Source organism: Fringilla coelebs, assembly GCF_963513975.1.
Source record: "Fringilla coelebs genome assembly, chromosome: 28".
In the NCBI taxonomy this organism is placed as follows: Eukaryota; Metazoa; Chordata; class Aves; order Passeriformes; family Fringillidae; genus Fringilla; species Fringilla coelebs.
In genome coordinates, this window is record NC_140054.1 from 1,843,123 (window position 1) to 1,867,804 (window position 24,682).

Sequence of the window (24,682 nt, forward strand, 5' to 3'; positions counted from 1 at the left end):
TTGTCCCATCCCAGCCCCAGCCCCTGCAGTCCCACCCTGCTTGTTTTTCTCTCTCCAGCCCACAGGGTTTGTGCTCCTGGGCTGAGATTTGGGTCATTTGTCCTTGGTGCCCAGCTGGAGCAGGAATTGTTTTGTCTCCCTGCTCTCTGCACAGCACTCACCATCCCATAATATGAAGCCTGGACCCACACACTAAAACAGCACAGAATCTGAAAAACAGAAAATCTAAACCTGAGGCATCACATCCTTGCCAACCTGACCTGATCCATGTCCCTCTCCAAAAGAGACTCATGGAGCACCTCAGATCTTCTTCCAGGAATGACTTTTCCTGATCTGGGCTCATTTTTGAGTTCTTCATCAGATCCAAGAGAGGTCTCCACCAAAGAGGCAAATTTGGACTTTTCTGGGCTTGTGCCACCTCAGAGCCTTGTCCCACTGTCTCCAAAGGGATGGGATTTTTCCATAAATGATGAAGATTCATAATTGTATTTGCCCTGAAGTTTTCAGCCCATTGTGCTCCACAAACCTGGACTCCACATCTCCATGTCCAGAGGCTGTAGCCAGGTGGGGTCCAACCTCTTTCCCCAGACACCTGGTGATAAACAAGGAGAAACAGCTCCATGGGAGGTTCAGGTCAGATACTGGGAAAAAATCCTCCACTGAAAGAGTGTTTAAATATTGGCAGAGGCTGCCCAGGGCTGCTGAGGTCACCATTCCAAAAACCGAGCAGAAGTGGCACTTGGAGATGTGGTTCAGTGGGCACGGGGGGGATTTGGTCAAAGGCTGGATTTGGAGGTCTTGGAATTCTTTTCCAACCTTTCTCTGATGACACATATGAAAGGCTGGATTTGGAGGTCTTGGAATTCTTTTCCAGCCTTTCTCTGATGACTCATCTCTCCTATGACATAACCCAGGGTTCCAGTGGTGCCACTGTCACAAACAGAAATGAACTGAGGAGCAGGATTGGTCCCTTTGCTGCTGTTCCTCTCTGAGTGGCTTGGCTGCTGTCCAGAGATGCCCATTCCAACAAAATGGAAATCTCTGCTCCCCTCAGCCCCCATGGGGCCAGGAGGTGGAGAAGTCCCTGTGCCTCAGCTCTCTGGAGGTGCCTGTGGTGCTGCAGGAGAGAAGCCTCAGCTCCAGAGGGAGCTCCAAACTCTGCCTGCTGGCCTGGGAGAGGCAGTGTCCATGGACACAGTGTCCTTGGCAGCTGGACATTGGAGAGGCCACAGCCAGCTGCTGCTGCCTGTGACGTTCCTCTTGGCTGGTACCATGACATGGGGAGCTCCCAGTCCCAGTCCCAGTCCCAGTCCCAGTCCCAGTCCCAGTCCCAGTCCCAGTCCCAGTCCCAGTCCCAGTCAGTCCCAGTCCCAGTCTCAGTCCATGCCTACTCCCAGTCCCAGTCCCTATCAGAGTTCCAATCCCTGTTCCAATCCCCATCTCAGTCCCAGGCCAGTTCCAGTCCTAGTCCCAGTTCCAATCCCAGTTGTAGTCCCTGTCCCAGCGGCAGTCCCTTTCCCATTCCCAATCCCATCCCCAATCCCAATTCCAGTTCCAGTCCCCATCCCAATCCCTGTCTCATTTACAATCCCAAGTACCAGAGTCCCAGAGTCTAATTCCCATTCCCATTCCCAGTCCCATTCCCAGTTCCCATTCCCTGTCCCATTCCCATCCCTAGTTCCCCTTCCCATTCCCATTCCCAGTCCCATTCCCATCCCCAGTTCCCATCCCCAGTTCCCATTCCCAGTCCCATTCCCATTCCCAGTTCCCATTCCCAGTTCCCATTCCCATTCCCATTCCTATTCCTATTCCCAGTTCCCATTCCCTGTCCCATTCCTATTCCCATTCCCAGTTCCCATTCCCTGTCCCATTCCCATCCCCAGTTCCCATTCCCATTCCCATTCCCATTCCCATTCCCATTCCCATTCCCAGTTCCCATTCCCATTCCCATTCCCATTCCCATTCCCATTCCCAGTTCCCAGTTCCCATTCCCATTCCCATTCCCATTCCCATTCCCATTCCCATTTCCATTTCCCATTCCCCATTCCCCATTCCCATTCCCATTCCCATTCCCATTCCCATTCCCATTTCCCATTCCCATTCCCACTCCCATCCCCAGTTCCCATTCCCATTCTATTTCCCATTCCCAGTTCCCATTCCCATTCTATTTCCCATTCCTATTTCCCATTTCCCATTCCCATTCCCATTCCCATTCCCATCCCATTTCCCATCCCAGTTCCCATTCCCATTCTATTTCCCATTCCCAGTTCCCATTCCCATTCTATTTCCCATTCCTATTTCCCATTTCCCATTCCCATTCCCATTCCCATCCCATTTCCCATCCCCATTCCCAGTTCCCATTCCCATTCCCAGTACCCATTCCCAGTTCCCATTCCTATCCCCATTCCCACTTCCCATTCCCATTCCCATTCCCAGTCCCATTCCCATTCCCCATTCCCCATTCCCCATTCCCAGTTCCCATTCCCCATTCCCATTCTCATTCCCATCCCCATCCCCATTCCCAGTTCCCATTTCCCATTCCATTTCCCATTCCCATTCCCATCCCAGTGCCAGCTGCTCCCCTCAGGTGCCTCTGTGCTGGTGTCCAGCCCCTTGCAGGGGTCTCTGCTCCTGGGTCACCTTGTGCTTCCCAGCCCCTGATCCCATGGAATCCCAGGGTCTGGAAGGGCCCTCAGGGGATCACCTGCTCCTTTCCCTGCCCCAGCAGGGCTGTCCTGGAGCAGAGGGAAGGAATCTCCACACCCTCCCTGGGCAGCTTTTCTCTGAGTGAAGAAGTCTTTTTGTCTTGTTCAGGTGGAATCTCCACCCTCCCCTGTGTGGGCACAGGCAGCAGAGTCACTGCAGGATGGAGCTGCCCCATCAAAATCCCCTACAGAGATTTTAATTTGCTGATTCCAGGCTTGGTTTTCCCAGTGACCCTCAGGGGAAGGGTCAAACCGAGAGTAAAATCCATGTCAAAAGTGGAGGTTTGGTGCACAAGGCATCACTCACAGTTTTTTTTGGACAAGAGGACACAGAAAACAGGGAAATAGGACACAGGGTTAATAGACCAGCTCAAATATAGAACCATGGAATAATGGAATGGTTTGGGTGGAAGAAACCTCGAGGTTCTCCTTGTTCCACCCCCTGCCATGGACAGGGACACCTTCCACTGCACCAGGTTCTCCAGGCCCTGTCCAGCCTGGCCTGGAACATTCCAGGGATGCAGGTGGGTTTCAGTGGATGAGCACAGTGCAAACTCCAGCTTTCCCAGTGCTGGGAAATGCCCAAATACCTTGGAATTTTGTCTGGAAGAGCAGGAATGAGTTTTCCCTCGTCAGAAAGAAAGCAGGAGCACTGAGTCCTCTCCAGAGGCATGGACTGCTCTCAAGGAAAACATAAAAACCCAACCCAGCTCACAGTGCTGGTTAGAGATTAAAGGGAGAGGGCGGGAGCTTGGAGGAAAGGTCAGGCACACAAAGGAAAACTTCTAAACCAAAAACTTGGAAACTTTCCTGCCAGTGGAGACACTTGAGTTACCTCAGAACAAAGACTGTTGACTTTCCTTATAAGGAGGGAATGTCTTGATTTAAAAATAATAATGGAAAAGCTTGGTCAATAATTGTTTTCTTCTTTATTGGTTTGTTGGGAGTTCAAACAAGTGAAAGGGGCTAGTTAAGAATGAAGTAAATGTTTCATTAAAGAAAAAGAATCTCACTCATTTTAATTGCATTTTTCTCCTGTTATTTATGCACTTGTTTGGACTATAAAAAGGAGTTTGAAACTGGAGCAATTACTTTTTTTAGTTGATGTTTTGAGGCCTCTGTCTTCCCATTCCTGTGTAAACAATTTCTGAGGTAGGGATGAAGTCACAGCTGCATCTCTGAGAGCCAGGTCAGGGGGTTGTGGCCACCTGATGATGCAATGGGGAGTCCTGGCACACAAATCATGGGGAAAATCTCCTTGTTCATGTGCAGGACACGAGCAGAGGCCAGCAAAACATTCCCTCTGGATTCCCCAACTGTGCCTCCACGAGTAAACCTTAATTTAAACGTGGTGAGGAAAGAAAAAAGAGCTGTGAATAATTGTGAAAGCCACTGAAAACTCCTGCCTGAGGATGGATGGACACTCAGAGTCCTTGGGGATGGTCAGTGAGGCTCCACCTCTGAGGGGGTCCAGGACAGCTGCAGAGGGATTGTTCATCAGGAGCTGCAGTGATGGGAAAAGTGGGAATGGCTCTGCACTGAAAGAGGGAAAATTGAGGTTTGATTTGTGGAAGGAATTGTTCCCTGGGAGGGTGGAAATGGAATTGCCAGAGCAGCTGTGGCTGCCCCTGGATCCCTGGCAGTGCCCAAGGCCAGGCTGGACATTGGGGCTGGAGCACCTGGCACAGGGGGAGGTGTCCCTGGGCTGGAAGGAGCTGGCATTGAAGATCCCTTCCCACCCAAACCACTCTGGCATTCAGATTCCTGAATCCAGGATGAGAACCAGGAGCAAAGCCCATTGCAGCAAATGGATGCAGGAAAGGAAAAAATGATTTGCTGGAAGGTTCCAGGTGCCCCAGGGCTATTTCCCACAGGGGGTTTGTAGCCTGGCAAGGCCTGGTTGGAGAGGTTTGGGCTCTCCCAGGGTGCCCAGAGCAGCTGTGGCTGCCCCTGGAGCCCTGGCAGTGCCCAGGGCCAGGCTGGAGCACCTGGGACAGTGGGAGGTGTCCCTGCCATGGCAGGGGTGGGGTGGGATGAATTTTATTATCTCTTCTGAATTTTATTATCTCTTCTGTGTGGATCTTTGTTTTAAAGTTTGCAGTGTTAATGTTTTTTTTCTTTCCCTTTCTAGATTTTCTGCAATGGAGTTTTTCCTTTCATTTTGTTGGAGGGAACATGAACATGTTCTGTTGCATGGTTTGAATTTCTTCCTTCCTGGGAGCTGTGTCCCATCAGACCCAGCCAGCAGAGCTGCTTTCAGTTCATGGTCATTATTCTTCCACTCCAGCTCTGTCCACAACCTCTCCTCTTGCTTCCAGGCAGGAATTCTGATTTTAATTTCCTATTTCTGGTGGGTCAGCTGGGAGATCAGTGACTCTGTGCCATGGACCCCCAAATGGCCATTCTGGAAAAGAAAAATGCTTTTTCTGGTTCAGAGTGGTGGGAGGGTCAGGGACCAACAGTGTGAGTGAGGACCAGCACTCAGCACTTTCCCACCACAATACACAAATATATTTGCACACTTGAGCCAGCCAAAAAAATTTCTGAGTTTTTTGAGCTTTTCAGGAACTTCCCAGGTGTGTGAAGTGCTCCAGAGGACTGTCAGGAGAAGAGGAAATGGCTCAAGGATGGGACAGCAAGGACGTCCCTGCCTGGCTGTGCTGCCTCTGCCCTTCCCTGGCACAATGTCACCAAGCCTTGGCCATGATACCAGAAGGGTTCATTCCATTTTTACACTGCCTGTGCACTTTGAGTGCAGGAACAAGGCATGCAGGGGCTGCTGTCCCATCAAGGATGGTTGGAAGAGAAGAGAAGAGAAGAGAAGAGAAGAGAAGAGAAGAGAAGAGAAGAGAAGAGAAGAGAAGAGAAGAGAAGAGAAGAGAAGAGAAGAGAAGAGAAGAGAAGAGAAGAGAAGAGAAGAGAAGAGAAGAGAAGAGAAGAGAAGAGAAGAGAAGAGAAGAGAAGAGAAGAGAAGAGAAGAGAAGAGAAGAGAAGAGAAGAGAAGAGAAGAGAAGAGAAGAGAAGAGAAGAGAAGGAGACATCTGGCTCAAGGGTGCAGGGACAGAGAAAACAAGAACTGGATGTGGGAACTTGGGGTGGGTTTTATGGGAATGGGTAAATTGTAATTTGCATTTAATGACTGTATGTAAGCAAAACACAGGTGGAATTAGATGTCCATGTAAGGTTAGGAGCTATCCCATGTTGGACCTCAGGCCTGAATAAATTAATGTCCTCTGAAACACCCAATTAGTGGAAAGGAATCTTATTTTGGAGATTTGGTGGCAGCAGAGGCTCACAGGACCGAGGGTCCCCTGTGACACTGTGGCACTCTGTCCTGCTCTCCTCAGCTCCAGCCATGCTCCTGCAGCTCCTTCCACCCCAGAATCCTTCCACGCTCAGGAAAAACAGTCAACCATTAACCAAAAGCCCCCTGAATGATGGCTAAAATAAAGGATGACTGGGGTACAATTCAAACACAAACTTTTCTTTTCCAGCTTCCTCTGCTGGCTCTGAGTGGGGCCATAACTCACAGATTTGGGCAGGTGCCACTTTGCCTTTGACTCAGGAGCTGACACCAAGCCCGGGCGGCCCCGTGTGTGATCTTGAAAGGGAAGGGAACAATGAACCATCCAGAGATCACACAGAGTCACTGAGGGCAGCCAGGACCTCAGGAGAAGGAGGAAAACTCCAGGTGGACCTGCCAAGGGCAGGTGAAGTAGGAGGTTGGGGTGGGATGAAATGGAAGCTTGAAAGCCACCAGGTCAGGAGGGAGAAATTGAGCAATTCTGTGGAATTGCCACAAAAAAATCTCTGCCAAAAACTTGGGGTAACAGGAGAGAAAGAGTGAAGGTGATGCTGGGCTGTGAAAAGGCAAATGATATGTAAAATATGCAAATATTTGATCCATCAGTGCCTTTCTCTCACTGGCAGTTGTCACTTTACCTAAGGGACAAAAATGGGACAATTTCAGAGCAAAGCAGTGGAGACAGGTGACCTGAAGGAATTTCTGTGAGAGGAGATGGTGAAAAGCCCCTTCCCCACCTCTCTGCTTTGTGCCACACTCTCCATTTATCTTCTCCCTTTGCCTCCAAGTCACTTTGCTCTCCCCATGCTCTCCATTATTTTGATTTAGCATTTTGGGGGCTCTGATGGATGAAAGGCTCCATGTGAAGTGCACTGGAGCAGCGTTGCCCCTCCAGTTCCTGCTTTGCCTTAATTGTGCTCTTAGCCCTTTGTTTGGGCATCCACTTATTTCATTTGTCAGGATGTTGGAAAGTGGCCTTTTCTTTGAATTTTTTTTTTTGCCAGCTAATTTTAGTTTGTTTTATTACATGCCCACTGTCCAAGGAGGTGATTAATAATACTGCAGCGCCTGCTGAAAAGCTTGGGCTGATTTTTTTTTTTTATTTTATTTTGACAAAATAATGAGCCTTGGAGTTTATGGAGCCTTGGAGTTTATGAAGCCTTTCCAAGAAGCAGTAGCTTTCTTCAGAAGTTTGATTTTTTTTTTTTTAATTAAAAAACAAAGCATCAAAAATGTGCAAGTTCTCTGTTCTTTTGGAAGTATTTTTATTTCGATACCTGAAGAAAATTTTAAGGTATTTTTTGCTTGTGGCTCCTGTGTAGGATACCAGAAACTTTTTTGCATTCCACAAATCCCAAATCAGGAGTGAGGGTTTAACTCCAGCTGTTTGCAGCTGCCTCAGCCAGGGCAGCTCTGCAGCATCTGCCCTGTGAAGAGGTTTCCCTCACCCCCAGCTGCTGCAGATCCTCTTCCATCCTCTCCCCAAGGGCTCCTTCCCTCCAGGGTGCTTTCCAATGAGCTCCAAAGAGGATTTTTAGAGCACTCCAGCACTGCTCAACTGCTCCTTCAGCTGTTGATTTAAAGGAGAGAAAAAACCCTCAAGGATTAATTATGCTTGGAGTGCAAGGAGATCAAACTCATCCAGTCCTGAGTGGCCACAGGAGCTGCTGCTGCAGCCCTGCCCCACAGGACAACCCTCCATGGCTGCAGGGTCCCCATGCAGGTGTCCCAGGGCAGGTGACCCTGAGCAGGGCTGGGGACAGCCATGGGGCAGCTCAGAGCTGCCAGGTGTGCCAGGTGTGACAGTGCCATGGGCCTCCAGGGGTACAGGACAGGGAGGGGGGACTGAGGTGGGACCCAGGCTCACATCAAACACCAGAGCTTCCATGGAGCTGGGCTTGTCCACTGCCAGCACACAGGGACAGCAGAGTCAAAGTCACAGAACATCCTGAGCTCAGGGACCCCCAGGATCATCCAGTGCAGCCCCAGGCCCTGCCCAGACCCCCCAGCACCCCCACCCTGGCCATCCCTGCAGCGCTGCCCAAATTTCTCCCCCATCCTTCATCTCCCCCATCCCTCACTCTCCCAGAATCATGGAATGAGCTGAGCTGGAAGGGACCCACAGGGATGATCAATCCCAAATCCAAAGCCTGCCCAGAGCCCCCCCAAGCCCAGCCTGGGCATCCCTGGAGCTCTGGCAGCCTCGGGGCCGTGCCCATTCCCTGGGCAGCCTGGGCAGTGCCAGCAGCCTCTGGGGGAAGAACCTTGCCCTGATCTCCAGCCTGAGCTGCCCTGGCCCAGCTCCAGACGTGCCCTGGCTGCTGTCCCTGTCCCAGAGCAGAGATGGGAGCTGCCCCTCGGGAGGAGCTGCAGATCCCTGAGCTCTGCCCTCAGCGTGCCCTGCTCCAGCTGCACACACCAAGAGCCCTCAGCTGCTCCTCAGACTCCACCAGGAGAGGCTGAGGGAGCTGGGAAGGGGCTGGAGAATTCCTGAGGGAGCTGGGAAGGGGCTGGAGAATTCCTGAGGAGCTGGGCAGGGGCTGGAGAATTCCTGAGGGAGCTGGGAAGGGGCTGGAGAATTCCTGAGGGAGCTGGGCAGGGGCTCAGCCTGGAGCAAAGGAGGCTCAGGGGGCCCTTGTGGCTCTGCACAGCTCCTGGCAGGAGGGGACAGCCGGGGGGTCGGGCTGTGCTCCAGGGAACAGGGACAGGAGCAGAGGGAACGGCCTCAGGCTGGGCCAGGGCAGGCTCAGGGTGGGCACAGCAGGAATTTCCCCATGGAAAGGGGGCTCAGGCCTTGGCACTGCCCAGGGAGGGTTGCAGTGCCCATCCCTGGGGGTGTCCCAGGAATCCCTGGGGGTGGCACTCAGAGCTCTGGGCTGGGGACAAGGTGGGGATCAGCTGGGACTCGATGTCCTTGGAGCTCTTTTCCCACTTCATCTCTGGGATCCTGAACACCAGAATCCCAAAGGCTTTTCCCAGCAGGGAATATCCATCCAGTGCAACCCCCAGCATCAGAGGTGTCCCTACCCCAGCCCCTTCTGGCAGGGAATATTCCCTGTTCCCCCACAGCTCCAAACCCCTCACACCAACCACAGAAAAGGAGCTCTGAACGTTCTTAAAATCCCATTTTTGCATATTGGGGGAAAAGTTCTGCATGGAAAGGGTGGTCAGGGCTTGGCAGGGGCTGCCCAGGGAGGGTTGGAGTGCCCATCCCTGGGGGTGTCCCAGGCAGGCCTGGACATTGGTCTGGGTGACAAGGTGGGCATCAGGCACAGGGTGGACTTGATCTTCTTGGAGATCTTCCCCAGCCTAAATGATTTTGTCATTCTATTTTTTCTCCTACATCACAATGCATATTCCCATTTTTTTTCCTTCAGTTTTTTGCATATTTAGCTGGAGGGTAACATCGTCCTCTCTGAGGTGAATAGCACGATAGTGAAAGAAAAATCAGCACTTCTGTCTTTGTAAACTCTCCACTCTATAGAGCTCTCCCTGTGCTCCTGTTGAATTGATTTTTCCTTCTCTTTTTATCACTGAGTGGTCCAAGCTCATGCAGGATCAGCAGTGACAGCACCACTCTGGATATGTCCATGAATTGGGAGCTTTTTTCACTGCATCTCAGGGGTTTTGAAAACAGGTTGTAACATTTGGTGTCAGACCCCCAAACTGGTGTTCCTTGAGGTGTTGCTGCCCTGGTGAGAAGGAAAGGAAAGGAGAACATGATGGGCAGAGCAGGGGGCTGTTTCTGTGCAGGTCAGATCACTCCCTGTCCAAGTTCCAGTTTGCCTCCCCTTGTCAATGCAGAGTATGATAATAGTGAGGAAATCAGAAATGCTGACCTAGTGTCTGTCACACTGAAAATGGGGCCAAAGTTCCATTTCTATTTCCTGTGAGGGCAGCTTTGATCTTCGGGGATGTTCAAGGCCCTTGAGCCGACCTCTCCCAGTCGTTTGTTTTGTTTGCACTATTGCATTTGTATTTTTAATTTTCCTAGTAATGACCTGTTATTCCTACTCCCATATCTTTGCCTGAGAACCTTTTAATGTCAAAATTATAACAATTTAGAGGGAGGGTTTGCATTTTCCATTTCAGGGGAGGCTCCTGCCTTCCTCAGCAGACACCTGGCTGTTCAAACCAGGACATCCCCAGGTCATGGAATGGTTTGGGTTGGAAGAACCACGATCTGCTCCATCCCAGGGGGTTTCAGGGCTGCTCTTCCTCTGCTCCTGGGCTTCCCTTGGAGCAGTCACAGATTCCCCTGGGGCACTGGCTGAGGGGTTTTTGCTGCCCATGGGGTTCGTTGTCGCTGTTTTTGCCTCAGGGAATCCAGAACTGATTTCCTGGCCTTGGCTTGCCCTGGGGTTTGATTCCTTCCCACCTGCCTCGGCTCTGAGCTCTTTACAGTCTGGAGTGGATGGGGTAGGGACATCTGCACACAGCTCTGGTGGGCAAGGGGAAAATAGCTCAGGAAAAATCACTGCACAATGCAGAGGCCCTTCAGAAAGCATCAGATCCACAAACCCTTCCTGGGTCCTGCTGTTCTTCCTCATCCTGTAATGAAAATATCCTGCATCTGTGGGACTGAGAGCAGCCAGCACCAGGCTTCAAAGGAAGAACTGCTCCAAAGAGGATGCTCTGCTCCCTTTGTCCCTGCACCCACAGGAAAAGGGGGTCTTTCTATCTGAAATATCTGAAATATCTGATATCAGAATTATCTGATATCAGAAATAACTGAACCTGGCATCAGATTGCATGAGCTGGCAGCACAATTTCCCTCAGCACCAGCTCCCACCCCAACAGGAGGAATCTGAGTCAAGACAAAAATAATTCTGCTCTGGCAGCAGCTCTGGGCCCCCACAGGCTCTGCCCAAGCCTGGCTGGAAGGTGACACAGGCTCAATGTCACCCCATCACAGATGTCCCAGCCTGGGGGTTGCCTGCCTTGCAGAGTGCCTTTCTTCTTTCTGCTGACTCCATCAAACAATCCAAATCACATCCCAGGTGTCCCTCACTGCTGTGTTTGGATGCATTGTCTCAGAACAGAAATGCTAATGCAGATTTCAGAGCTTCACCTAGACTTGCCTTTAATACCAGACATGCTTAAGGGTGAGAACAAGTTTATTCTGGCACAACAAGAGGTTAAATTCCTCATTACAAGAATGAGAAGATTACAAAAGAGAAAATAAAACACAATTGGTGATCACCCTCAAGAGCAGGATTGCTCCTCAGCCCTGGTATCTCTCACCTGAGATCTCTGGGGTGTGTTTGGGGTTCTTGGCACCAGGGGAGGAGCTGCACATGGCAGAGTGGCTTTTGGACAGGGATGGGGAGAGATGTGGCTCGAGATAGGGCTGGCAGCAACAGCCAGAGGAGCTGAGTGAAAGGAGAGGGGTTGGTGTGCCAGGCTGGCACCTTAACGGGAATTTCAGCAGGACAGAGGCAGGAGGAGGAGGAGGAAGGTGGAAAACATGAAATCCATGTTGTGCACTGGGAGAAAGGAGCATAAACAAGAGCAGCCTGAACTCACAACCAACACAGGGAATGTGGATTCTTGAACTTCTTTTCTGCCTCTGTCGAGGTCGGGATGGAAGTGCTAGAGACGGCATTTAGTATTTGGGCCGAAATGTTTATTATTTCTTACCTATATCACAGTCCTGCAAGTCTGTATGAGAGTCCTACAAGTCTGAACCACAGTCTTACAGGTCTGTATCACAGTCTTACAAGTCTATATCAGTCCTTCAAGTCTATATCACAGTCTTACAGGTCTGTATTGCAGTCGTACAAGTCTATATCAGTCTTACAAGTCTGTATGAGAGTTCTACAAGTCTGTATCACTGTCTTACAGGTCTGTATCACAGTCTCACAAGTCTGTATCACAGTCCTACAAGTCTATATCACAGTCTTACAGGTCTGTATCAGTCTTACAGGTCTGTATCAGAGTCCTACAAGTCTGTATCAGTCTTACAAGTCTATATCACAGTCCTACAAGTCTATATCACAGTCTTACAGGTCTATATCACAGTCTTACAAGTCTGTATCAGAGTCCTAGGACTCTGTATCAGTCTTACAAGTCTGTATCACAGTCCTACAGGTCTGTATCAGAGTCCTACAAGTCCATTTCACAGTCCTACAGGTCTGTATCACAGTCCTACAAGTCTATATCACAGTCCTACAAGTCCATTTCACAGTCCTACAAGTCCATATCACAGTCCTACAGGTCTGTATCACAGTCCTACAAGTCCATATCACAGTCCTACAGGTCTGTATCACAGTCCTACAAGTCTGTATCACAGTCCTACAAGTCCATTTCACAGTCCTACAAGTCCATTTCACAGTCCTACAGGTCTGTATCACAGTCCTACAAGTCTATATCACAGTCCTACAAGTCCATATCACAGTCCTACAGGTCCATTTCACAGTCCTACAGGTCTGCATCACAGTCCTACAAGTTGTGAGACCTACAGCATCCCGCTATGGTTTGACCCCAATGGATCCGAGGACCCCCCGGCAGCCTCAGCTCAAATTTGGGCACAGCTTTGGGTGGCATGATTTAAGAAAGGACTAAATAGTCCAGGAGGTTGTGGGAGCAGGAGGCAGCACAGGAACCTCCTGCAGTGTCCCAGGTGAGTTGGTGAGCTCTCCTTGCATTCAGAGGGCATGAAGAATGCAGGAGCAACTGCCTGGCAAAGCCAACAGCTTCCAGTGATGCTCTGTGTGTTCCTGCTGGGTCAAGGAGGACAAACCCATTTCACTGGGCTGAGCTGTGTGGAAACAGAGGACACAAAGGTGCCCCCCAGAAGCTCTGGAGTGGCTTTGTAGCTTGGCCACAGTCCCATAGGAGTGCCACACACTCTGTGCACAGCAACCCCCGTGGGCACAGCTGGCAAAGCCCAGCCTAAGCCTGCAGGAAATCAAAGTCCTGTGCCCAAACTCAGGGTTCTCCCCGTGCTGCAGTGATTTCTGTGCGGGTATGTGGCTTCAGGAGCAGGAGCTGCTCAGAGTAATTAAGGGGACTGACTGTCTCAGCTCTCAGGAACTTGTTTTAAGTTGTCACTAAAGGCACCCTGACACTTTGCAAAGACTCCCAGAGAGGCTGCTCAGCTGCTGGAGAGTTTAGAACAGTGTGCTCAGCTCACCCCAGTGCCACCCATCACCAAACTGTGCAAATGGGCCAAAATCCCCCTGCCAAGCCAAAGGGAAGGCAGCAGATGCAGGCACAGACACGGTGTGGTGGCAGAGGAGCTGCCATCCCCCTGCCCTGTGCAACATCAGTAAAAGTCTCCCTTGGGAATGGCCTGAGCCAGGCTGGGGGCTGGAGCACAACCAAAGCACTGCCACTTGTCCCCACTTCATCTCCCCCAGAGCAGGGAGCAGGCCACTTAAAGAGTTTGTATTTTTAAAAGCAACACGGACGGCGTCAAGCTGAGCTGTTTGTGCAATAATCCTCGCATGAAATACCCTGAGTCACCTGCCAGGACTTTGCAGGTGCAATCTCTGTCATTCTGCACCACCAGGCACTGTCCAGCACGGCAGGTCCATTCCCTGTGTGCTGCAATCCCTGCTGGCAGGGACAGCCCTGCAGCCCAGGCTCCTCCAGCTGCTCCCAGCGCTGTTTGTTGTGGAGGACACGCACCTGGGGCTCTCTCCACGGGAGATTTCATTGTCTTGCTGTTTGTTCCTCTCCTTTGAAGCAGAGCCTGGGGGTTCTGCCTCAGTCCTGGAGCTGTGGGTGGTGTCTGCACTTTGCTGCTGCCCCAGCTCAGCCCTCTGGACCTCTGGACCTGTCTCCACTTTGCCTTTTCTCTAAATCTGAGGCAGGAGGCTGCTTTTCTCCTCCAACCTTTGTGTTGAACACCACAGATGTGTCTCAGCCCAGCCCTCAGCCCTGGGCTCACATTTACAGCTCACCTGGTCAGAGCTTTGTGGCAGAGCTTTGCTGGATGTGGCCGAAGCAGACACAGCTCCTGCTGCCCACTGATGCAATTCCTGCTTGGATACACCCACCATACCATGGCTGTGTGTCTGTCCAGCCTGTCCCCAGCAGGGTCTGGGCACTGCTGCCTGCTCAGAGACATTGATTTCTCATGATTATCCTTGTCAAGTCTTGGTCCTGGCTGCAGGCAGCACAGGAAGGCCCTGGCAGGAGAAGCTGCTCTGCAGAGCTGAGTCTCCCTAATCCTGCAAATAAAGCCAAGCTTTTCTTTAAAAGGACCCTGAGAACATCCTGCCTTATCCATGATTCACCTGCCTTCAGTTATCTTCTTTCATTTTTTTTTTTTCTGTGAGGCTTAATCATTCTGGGTTCTACTGGGATTGGAACAGGAATCTCAAGGAAAGAGTAGGAAAATGTTTTTGTATTGAAATATTCTTTCTACAACACCACTGAGAACAATTTCTGGCTTCTTCCTGACTGTGTCTGGAAACCCCACACCATTCCAGGGTGTTTGGCAGGAATGTTGTGCAAAAGGTTTTTTAATCCCCATCTTGTTTCCGTGACAGGAGATGTGGGCATGGGCTGAAATCCACAGAGGGACTGAGCTCAGCCCCTGAATCCAGCTCTGGGGGGAAATGGGGTTCTCTTAAACATCAGCTCAGGGCACAACCAGCTTTATCCCAGCTCCAGCTCAGCCCTGGGATGTGTAAGGCAGCATCTCCAGGGGAAGATGCTCCACTGCCTTTCCAGTCTGGGAGCAGGAGGGATCTCTGGAGAGGCAGGAGCCTCCCAAAAAAAGGGATCTGCTTTTTTTGACCCTGAGTTCTTTCAGACTCACCTCAGTCATGAAATCATCAAGGCTGGAAGAGACCTTTGAGATCATCAAACCCACCACCAAACCCCACCTCAGCCACGTCCCCAGGTGCCACATCAGACACCTCTGCAACACTTCCAGAGATGATGACTCCACCACCACCTCCCTGGACAATTTATTCCAATGCCTGAGCATTTCTTCAGTGATTTTTTTATTTTTTAATACCTAATGTGAGCCTCCTCTTGGGACATGGCAGGAGGAACCAACCCCAGCTCAGCCCAAGCTCTTGTGACAGAATTGTCCCCTCTCACTGCAGCTGTTCCAGCAGAGCTTCTGCACTGTGTAAAATGCCTGTTTTATCATTGGCTTTTGCAAATATTCAAATGAATATTATATGTGTTATGTTAGAAAGTGATGCTGTATTAATTTTCTTAATTTGTTAAATATAGTTTTAAATATAATAGTTTTAGGTTATAGCATAATGTTAAAATAGAAACTGGGCTATTTAAGGTGCTTTTTTTAATGAAAGGACTCACACCAGCTAGCAGCCACAGGACACCTGAATCTTTCAGAAAAAGAGAATTTATTGCTCCATTATCAGAAGAAATGAACTTCTTCCTGCCTCACTCAGCCCTGAAGAGGAAGAAGCTGACACTGCCCAGACAGAATCCTGTGTTTGAACGGAATTTATGCATCATGTATGAGGTGTGTGAATATGCAACAGGTTATTGCTTTTAAGGGTTAATCCTCTGTTAACATGTGTCCTTTTCTGGGTTTATTTTGCCCAGAAAAAGGTACCTGGACATCTGTAACTCTTAGTTTTTATTGTCTCGTATTGTCCTAATCCAAATTGTCCAAATTATTATTACTCTAGTTGTATTGCTATTTTTATAACCTTATTATTATTATTATTATTAACTAATAATAATAATAATAATAATAATAATAATAATAATAATAATAATAATAATAATAATAATAATAATAATAATAATAATAATTTTAAATTTTGAAAAACAAGAGATTGGCGTTTTTCACAAACTTCCCTTCCCCTGGGGCAGCAGGGCTGCGCTGCTCAGCTGTGCTGCCTGTCCTGGACACCCCGCTGGACACAGGTGTCCCCCTGTCCTTCCTACGTGACATTCCACCTCCCCTTCTCCCGCAGCCCCTGTGTGTACACACCACATCCTCAAAAATGCCGGCAGCTCCAGCTATTTCCCAGGCTGGCAGCGAGCACAAAGGATTGTTCCCTATATCTGCCGGCTGCTGGAAAACAGGAAATGTTCTTTCCTCGGCGCTGCTTTCCAGCCCTGCCGGGCTCTGCCTCTTCTCCCGTTCCCCGGCGGGATTTTGGTCACAGCTTTGCCCGGGGGGGACAGGCAGCACATCCCAGCTGGGAGCAGGAGGAGCAGCCCTGAGGTGGCTGGGGTGGGCTCATCCCAGCACAGATCAGCCCCTGCAAACCACAAGCTGGTTGGTGTTTTTTAAAAACCTCAATTTGAGGTTTTAACAGCAGAAAAAAAGATATTTTGTGGGCTCTCAACTTTCTCTTGCTGGTGGCTTTCGCTCTCCACCTTTGGACAGGTCTGCACGCATGGGTTGGTGTTCTCCCTTTGATCCTGCGTGTGTGTCTGCTTTGTAATGCAGAAAATTTGGAAAGAACCCTTGCAGGGATAGTGCTGGATTGGAAGCCAGACAGGGAGGCATTTCATCAACAGGCAATAGCTTTTCTGGAAGCAGGAGGAGAGCAATCAATGCAGAAAGTTTCTTGTTTTCTTAATCACACTCCTGTTCTACCTTTCCCAGGAGATTTATGAGCCTCCCAAAGTTGGACAAACACCAACAATAGTTGCACATTTTTAGCATCTGAATGCTTTGCTTTGCCTGGCTTCGTGTGGAAAGACAAGTCCAGGCAAGGTGGTCCTGCAGAAAATGGTTTATTGGGACAGAGCCCTGGCCTGCAGCCACGGCCCCTTGGGCAGTGATCTTATCAGACCTCCTGAACAGAGCAGGGTTGGGCCTGTTTGTTCCTTCGGTGGAAGACCTCCGAGGAGAGCCTGGGTGTTGCAAGACCCTGCTATCAATTGTTCCCTGAGAGCAGGGAGGGCAGGTTGGTGCTGCTGGGATGGCCCCACTTCAGGGATGCAGCCCTGGGGACGGGGAGCAGAGAGAGTGAACAACATCAGCTCTGTGCTCTCGGTGAATTCGGAGGGAGACAGAGCTGGTTCCTGACTTCCAAGGAGATCTGGGGAGCTGAATGCTGCAGGTCCTTTGGGAGTCCCAGTGCCAGTCCCTCTCTCTGTATTTGGCTGAGATGACAGCAAGGTATCAGCTTGTTTCTTATTTTAGCCAGTTTTGGTTTGTGGGCTGAATGTCACCTTCACTGAGAGCCCCCTGTGAGTCCTCTCCTCCCATCTCCCCTGGCAGGCTCTGGGATTTCACACTGCCTTCTGCTGGAAACATCCCCATCCAGAACCAGGACACTCCTGGCTGCCCATGACTGCCCCTTTGGACTCAGGTTCCTCTTCACAGAGTTTTGGGGACCTTTGGGGAGTCTGGGACATCTGGCAGATGGGATGGGTGTGCAGGGGATCCATTCCCTTCCCACCTGGCAGCTGGTGGGGTGTGGCTGCCCCTTCCCTCTGGAGGGGGGCTCATCCCTGCCCTCAGCTGGCACACCCATGGGTGTTAGAGCCAGGGGGGCTAAGGTGTGCTCAGGGTGAGACTCAGCCCTTGGTTAGGGCAGGTAAACGTGGGTGTGCACCCCTGAGGTGCCACAGCTCAGCAGGGTCTGGTTCCAGGTGATGAGGAGTGAGCCAGGCCCTGAGCCCACCCCGAGCCCCCTGGACCACCTGGGTCACTCCTCAGACCAGGGGTTCCACCTCACCCACCTTCACACAACCATCAAGGGACATTTCAAATCACCTGAGCCCACCCCAAGCCCCCCCCCCCCCGTCCCCAGACCACCTGGACCACTCCTCAGGCTCCACTGCCCAGGGGTTCAACCTCACCTCCACATAAACATCTGGGGACATTTCAAATCTCCTCTTTATCCCATCCAGTCTCCAGCTCTCCCTGTAGAAAATCAGTTTTTCCCCGCTCCCGTGATGTATTTATTCCTTGTGGATATTTGGGATGCCTCCAGGTGTCTCAGACTACAGCTGATGGCTCTCTGGAGGGCAGCACAGCCCACCCCACGTGTCCATCACCTTTATGGAGCTGCAGTGCTCAGGGATGCTCTGGATTTCAGGTGCCTCAAATGCAGAGTGCATCCCATCCCTCTCTGGGGTTGGGTGTGGTGTCCCACGGTGACAGGGTGGACATCCAGACCTCCTCCTCCTCCTGGGTTCTCCTTGCTGCCCCTCCTTTCACCTGGAACAGGCAGAGAACGGCACAGGCACTTCTCCCAAAGGTCAGGGAGTTTTAGGAGGTTTCCCACAAGTAGGGCTTGGAGCAGGAAGCTCAAAACCAGGGGTGTCCTGGAACCTTATCCCTTTTATTCCTTCCTTGAGAAAACATATAAAAAGCAACAATGCTGCCAGGCTACGGATAATTTCTTGTGGTGGCACCAGTTGTGGGTTTCTCTGGGTCTGGAGTGAAGGCACTTGAGACAGCAGTTCATGTTCATACTCAGGTGTTTATTATTTCTTATCAGTAAAACAGTCTCACTGCTGTGAGTTCAGCAGCTTTTCATTAGAAGGCACAAAATGGCCAACAATCTCTTGGTACAAGGGCTTTTAAAGCTAAACTATCCAATTAAGAACTGACACCTGGATTATTTTCCCTTTTAACCCAATAACTGATCCCACAGAGCCCCCAGTGCAGACTTTTCTGCCCAATTACAAAATGCCACCCAAACCCATGGAGAAGGAGGAGGAAGAAGCATGGAGATGGAACCCAGGACAAACCCTGTGCCCTCCATCTTGCTGCCATCCACAGCACACTAAAAATCCCAAACCCTCAATTTCTCACCCAGTGACACACCTGCACTGCTCTCTATAATCTATTGCACACTTTTGTGGGTTCCAGTCTATTCTGGAGTTTAGGAAACTTTCTCCATGAATGAGAGTCAGAGTCAGTGCTGCACCCCAGAGCAGACAGAGAAATATTCCCAGTGCCCTGGGTTTCCACAATTTCTCTTTTTGTTTTGTTTTGTTTTTCTTTTTTTCTTCTCCTAAAGTTTAGAACGAGCTATGCAGGAGAGAAATGTAGGAAAAGAGGTGCTAATTCATGGAGGTGGCAGAGCAGTGACAAAGCTGGAGGGACGGGCGCCTTTGCAGGATGCAGAAAGCAAACAAACCATCAGGTAATTGCAGCTTCCCAAGATCAAAACCATGCTGATAGGAAATGTTGGTTGGTGCTCCTAAAAACCAGGATGGGAAATGAGTGACTGAGGGTTTAACTGGGCCAGGGGGGATGCAGGGCTGATAAGGAACTCCTTATCCAGGAGTGTTTGGGTGTTTGGATGCATCTGTTTGTTTTCCTCAGCAGGACAGATAAGATAACTCCAGGCTGTATTTAGAGCAGGTGAAAGCTGTTTAGTAAACAGATTTATATGCATGAAGACACTGGCATAGGAACACTCATTTGGTAACTCCCAGATCAGCATCCACTTCGGTTCAGGAGGTTTTGCAATCATGATTATGGTCTCTCTCATTAAAAGAGAGGTCTTTTATCACAGAAAGCCAAATTTTCCAGACAAACCACTCTAATTAAACCTGGGAGATAAAATAAAAAAAAAATTAAAAATGAAATAGTGGGGTTTGGCCAAAGCAGCTCCCTCCACCTCTTCTTCCTTGCTCTGAGAGAGCACAGCCAGCTTGCTGAGGCTCCAGAGGAGTTGGATGGAACCCAAATTACTCATTTTGGGGGCTGCACAGAGAGTCCTCCAGTGGGAAACCCCAGGTTGAGCACAGAGATGGGAGGGAGAAGGGAACCAAAGCTCCTGTGCAGGGTCAGCAAGCGGAGAGAAAAGATCCCACAACTCACCCAGGAGCTTGCTGTGGTGCCCAGGATGGGAAAAGGAGAGAGACTGACCGTGAAGGAGCAGAGATGGGGTTGGTGTGCTCAGGCCCCTCAATCTGTACAGGGAATGAGGCAGGGAGAGCAGCCCTGCGTGAGAACTGGGGCTCCCAGAGGAATGTGCTTGCTGTGGAGCAGTGTCTTGGTTTGAACAGCCAGGTGTCTGCTAAGGAAGGCAGGAGCCTCCCCTGAAATGCAAAATGCAAACCCCCTCCCTCTGAATTATTATCATTTTGAAATGAAGGGACTCTCAGGCAAAGATATGGGAGCAGAAATAACAGTTCCTTATTAGGGAAATGAAAAATACCAATGCAATGGTGCAAGCAAAGGCCAGGCAGAGTGAGAGCAGCCCTGGCACGCTGTGGGTCAGGCTGGGGGCACAGCCCCATCCCAGGGGGGCTCAGCCCTCCTGCAGTGCCAGCTGTGGCTCTGCTGCAGCAGGATCCTGCACAAGGGGGGAGTTTTCCTCTGCAGCTGCAGGGCTGCTGGAGATGGGCCTGCTCTCCCTCTGGGAATGCAGGGCAGGAGAAAGCTGCTCCTCTGGGAATGCAGGGGGCAAAGGCTGCTGTGCTGCTCCAGGCTCAGATTGTATCCAGGTAGGAATGCTTGGCTCCTGCCCTGGGCGCAGCATCTCCCCATGGGATGATGGAATTGGATCAGCCCTGCAGGGACACTCAGTGGCCATGGCCAGCAGAGATCTGCTGGAGGGAGGATGGGCTGTGGGAGAGAGAAAGAAAACTGCCCATGGACAGCAGAGAACTGCCCAGCTCTGGGGAAATAGAACACACACTGATATTACAGCCCAGGACACAGAGGAAAAGGGAGATTCACAGGGGCTGAAGCAGAAGTTCCCTGGAGCAGCAGTCATGGGCACACAGGTGAATGACCCCGAGGGATTTGTGTCTGCACGAGCAGCCAGGCACTGCCATGGATACCCTGGACCAAGAAAAACCCCAGGAGCCCCTACCTGCAGCACTCCCTGCCTCAGAGATGCCCAAAGCTCACCTGAGCAGCTCCAGCCCTGCCCGTGCCAGTGCTGAAGCAGAGCAGACTCCGGGTTTTGCAGGCACAATCATTAATGTGTGCAAACCTGGGCATTTCCCCTAATTTTTCTTCAGACTGAAAGCTTGTCAAGCTCTGGAATCTCTCTGCCTGCACTTCTCAGAATACACCTGGGCCTGGCTTTCCTGTGTTAAACAACCAGGAATAAATCACTTGTGGTTTTTGAAGAGCTCTGTTTGAAATCTGGGGGGAGCTCAGAGTGGAAATCCACAGCAGAATGAAGATGGGTTTGAGGAAGAGACAAATCTGCATTTTCAGAAGTCACAGGCACTGAATGTGTCATTTGTCATTTAGCTGCTGAGCTCCTGACTGCTTTACAAGGCTTTTGCCTGGCTGGTTCTGAGCTGCTCTGAAGGTCTGTGTGTTTGCACCTCCACACACTTCAGCACTCCAGGTCTAAGCTCAGCCTTTTTTCCTTCCTGTGTAGAATCCACTGACACCTTCTGCTGGAAATCCTCTCCTCCTAATTTCCTCTGAAGCAGCAGAATGAGCCAGCACAGACCCCTTGATCCTGAAGGCCCTTCTGAGGGTGAGGAGAGAGGTACTTCTAGCAGACCCCAGCCTGACAGCAGGTCATGAACTTGAGGCTCTAAAAGGAAAATTTGCCCTCACCTTTGTGGGAAGGGAGCTGCAGGTGCAGATGTTGGGGTACAGGAGGACAGGCAGAGTGTGGGAAGGGGGGTTGGAATGTGATGTGTGACCACCTGGAGCACCCATGGGTGCCACACACCCTTCAGGGGTGCCCTGCCCTCCCTGACCTTGGGGGAGTTTTGCACAGCTGTGCCTGGCAGGCCAGCTCTGGGCTCCCTGAGAGGTGTGCAGGGCTGCTTTCCTCTCCAGCTGCCCAGGCAGCTCCATCCCAGAGCCTCGGAGCGAAGGGGAGAGGGGAGCTGTCCTGTAAGAGCCTGAATCAGGGATGTGGGAATCCAGGCAGCTCCCCAAAATGCAGTTTATTACATCCAAGGTGTTGCAGCAGTCCAGGGTTGTGGGTGACAGAGCTGTGCCCACAGCTGTCAGCTCCAGCTGCAGGCAGGCCTGGAGACCCTTTGGTTCTGGTTACAGTGCATTATGTACTTTTCTTTTGGTTACAATGCATTATATACTTTTCTTTGGTCACAAATGCATTATATACTTTTTTTTGGTTACAGTACATTATATGCTTTTCTTTTGGTTACAATGCATTATATACTTTTCTCTGCTGAGCATCCTCATAGTAGAACCAATCCATCCCTTAACTATTACCTATAGCCTATCATAACTACTATAATTACCATATTCATGTTACTGTTCTCCAATCACTAAAGTCAGTACGTCACAGTTTAAGCTAGAAGCTGTTATTCAGTTTTTTTGCAATGGAAAATTCTGAGACCTTTTTTCTACTTGCAGCTTCGCTGCCTTGTTTGCCTGTGCTCTCTTTCTGCTTGGTAAAAACATCTTGTTTGGGGTGGGTTTATCCTTTGCTCTAAGCCATAAAACCCCTTCTAACTAACATACCCTCCTTGGTTATCCAGTGAGACTGGCTCAGCAATTCTTTTCTTCTATATCAAAACTGGCTTCCAACTCTATTCCTTCTTCAGATCCTACCTTCAAAAATATCTTTCTGTTAAGCATACATATCTGTGGGGCTTTCTGGTCAAACTTTCATCCTTCCCAGCACTGTCCCCTCAGCGCAGTCCTTGGCCAGCACCCCCGGCAGTGCCAGTGCCAGGAAGTGCAGGGAACACACGTATTTCCCTGGACATGGCATCCAGGTCCTGGCAGGGCACAGAAGAAGTGTCTTCCTGCCTCTTCCAGGCTGACAGAACGTCTTGTTCCTCCTCCTCTGCTTTGCACAACACTAAGTTGAGGACTGGGAGGTTTTTCCCAGTGGGAGAGATGGGGTGAGGATCTTTCTCCTCTGGACTCTCTAAGTTAATGCTCCACAGCCTTTCAAAGGTTTCTTAAAATTTCCTGCCTGACAGACAGGGGGGAGGGACTGCCAGTGAAGGAGAAAGATGAAGGAAGGGAAGGAGAAAGATGTTTTCCTCCAGTGCCCTGATCCTGCTCCATCCCCACCCTCTCCTTCCAGCTGTTCCCAGAGCAGCACACAAACACCTCATTCCGACCAAAATAAGGAAAGGCAGGAAAATTGTTTTCCCAGCAGAAGTGAAGGAAGAAACTGCTGCCGTGGCTTGGTGCCAGGAGAGGTTGGCACAGCTTTTATCATCACTGCAGTGTGATGGTCAGCACCAGCTGCCACTGCCACAGTGCTGAGCTCAGAGCTGGGCCTTGAGACAGCTGAAAGGAGGGTTTCATCCCTGGATTCCCCTGGAGCAGATGGGTGGCTTCCTGTGTCCCTGTCACCGTGGCCTCCCCAGAGCTGGGACAGTTTATGGAGCAGTCACAGCTTCAGGCAAGGCTCACACGCAGCCACCTCTGTCCTGCCATGCTCAGTCTGTCCCTCTGCAGCAGGTGTCACCTTTCTTGTCCCCATCTTGCCACCCATCATGATTTTCCTGGTGGCAGTGGGCACCCTGCTGTCCCCCAGGCATTTCTTCACTTAGGGTTCCACTCACCCCCTACTGCAAGTTCAAGGAATTGATAAGAGCTGAAAATATGGAGTGGACAAAGTGCTAGAAACAGACCCAGCTCTAAAGAGTCCTTCAGAGTCCAGCAGAGAGTGAGCAACTGTAGATTCTGACCATTTGTTCTCAATTAATGGCTTTCCCTGCAGTGTTTGCTGCCCTCTCTGCTAAGACTTGTTATTTTTAGGAGTTCATAGAGATTTCTCTGTTGGCCATCACCTGGAAACACAGCCAGGTGTGAACATCAGACTCCTGATGGACCCAAGGCTGGCTGACCTGCCATCCCATCCCATCCCATCCCATCCCATCCCATCCCATCCCATCCCATCCCATCCCATCCCACCCCATCCCATCCCACCCCATTCCAGAGGCTCAGGGTCATGGAGAGGGGCAGAGCTGCCCTCTCCCAGCAGGATCTTTGCCATCCTGGAGCCCACCCAGGGTTTTGCAGCAGAGCCTGAGCTCAGCCTTGCTAAGCCTGGCCAGGTGCCAGTCAGGGCTGTGCAGGACCCACACTCATCAGCATCTTCCACGGGCTGGGAAGTGGGCAAGGAAGGATGTGCAGAAACTTTCCAATTTTTCAGGCTTGGGTGGAATCTGCTTTTCCAGCTCATGGATTCAGATCTGATAACGCCTGGGGTGGGGGACAGACCCTGCAGGTTCCTGGGATCAGGGCTTTGGGAAGCAGTGGCGCAGTGCACCCAGCTGAGGCTAGAGCATGTCCATCCCTGCCTAGGGATGCAAGCCCTGTGCTCATGCCTCACACACACGGCCCAGGAGGAGCATTCCCTCTGCCAGCCTATCAACCCTTTGGAAAAACAGCCAATTCCAACAATAGCCCCGTGTTTTCTTTGGAGCTCTCAGCCCCAGCACAGTCAGCAGCACAGCCCTGGCTGGCAGCGAGCGCTGCCCGCTCAGCTCACCCTGCTGTCCCTCCCCAGCCACTGCCTGAGTCATGGCTGTGGCCACAGACAGTGACACAAGGCCATTGTCATCCCAGGAATGCAGCGTTTTCCTGCTCTGCACAAATGTTGTGTACAGTGCATTTTCCTGCTGGAAGCGCCCCCAGGAGCGCTGCTGACTAACGCTGCCCTCCCTCCTCCTGCTCCCAGGCTCATCCTGCTCTCCACAAAGGGCACAAAGTCAAGGCTGGAGAGGTGCATTTCCTCCAGCAGCACATGCACTGGAGTGTGAGGAAATCGTGGATTTAACCCCTCCAGGTATGGTTTCTCACTGTAGGACATGAAATAACACGGCAGCTCTCCCAAGGTAAAAAGAG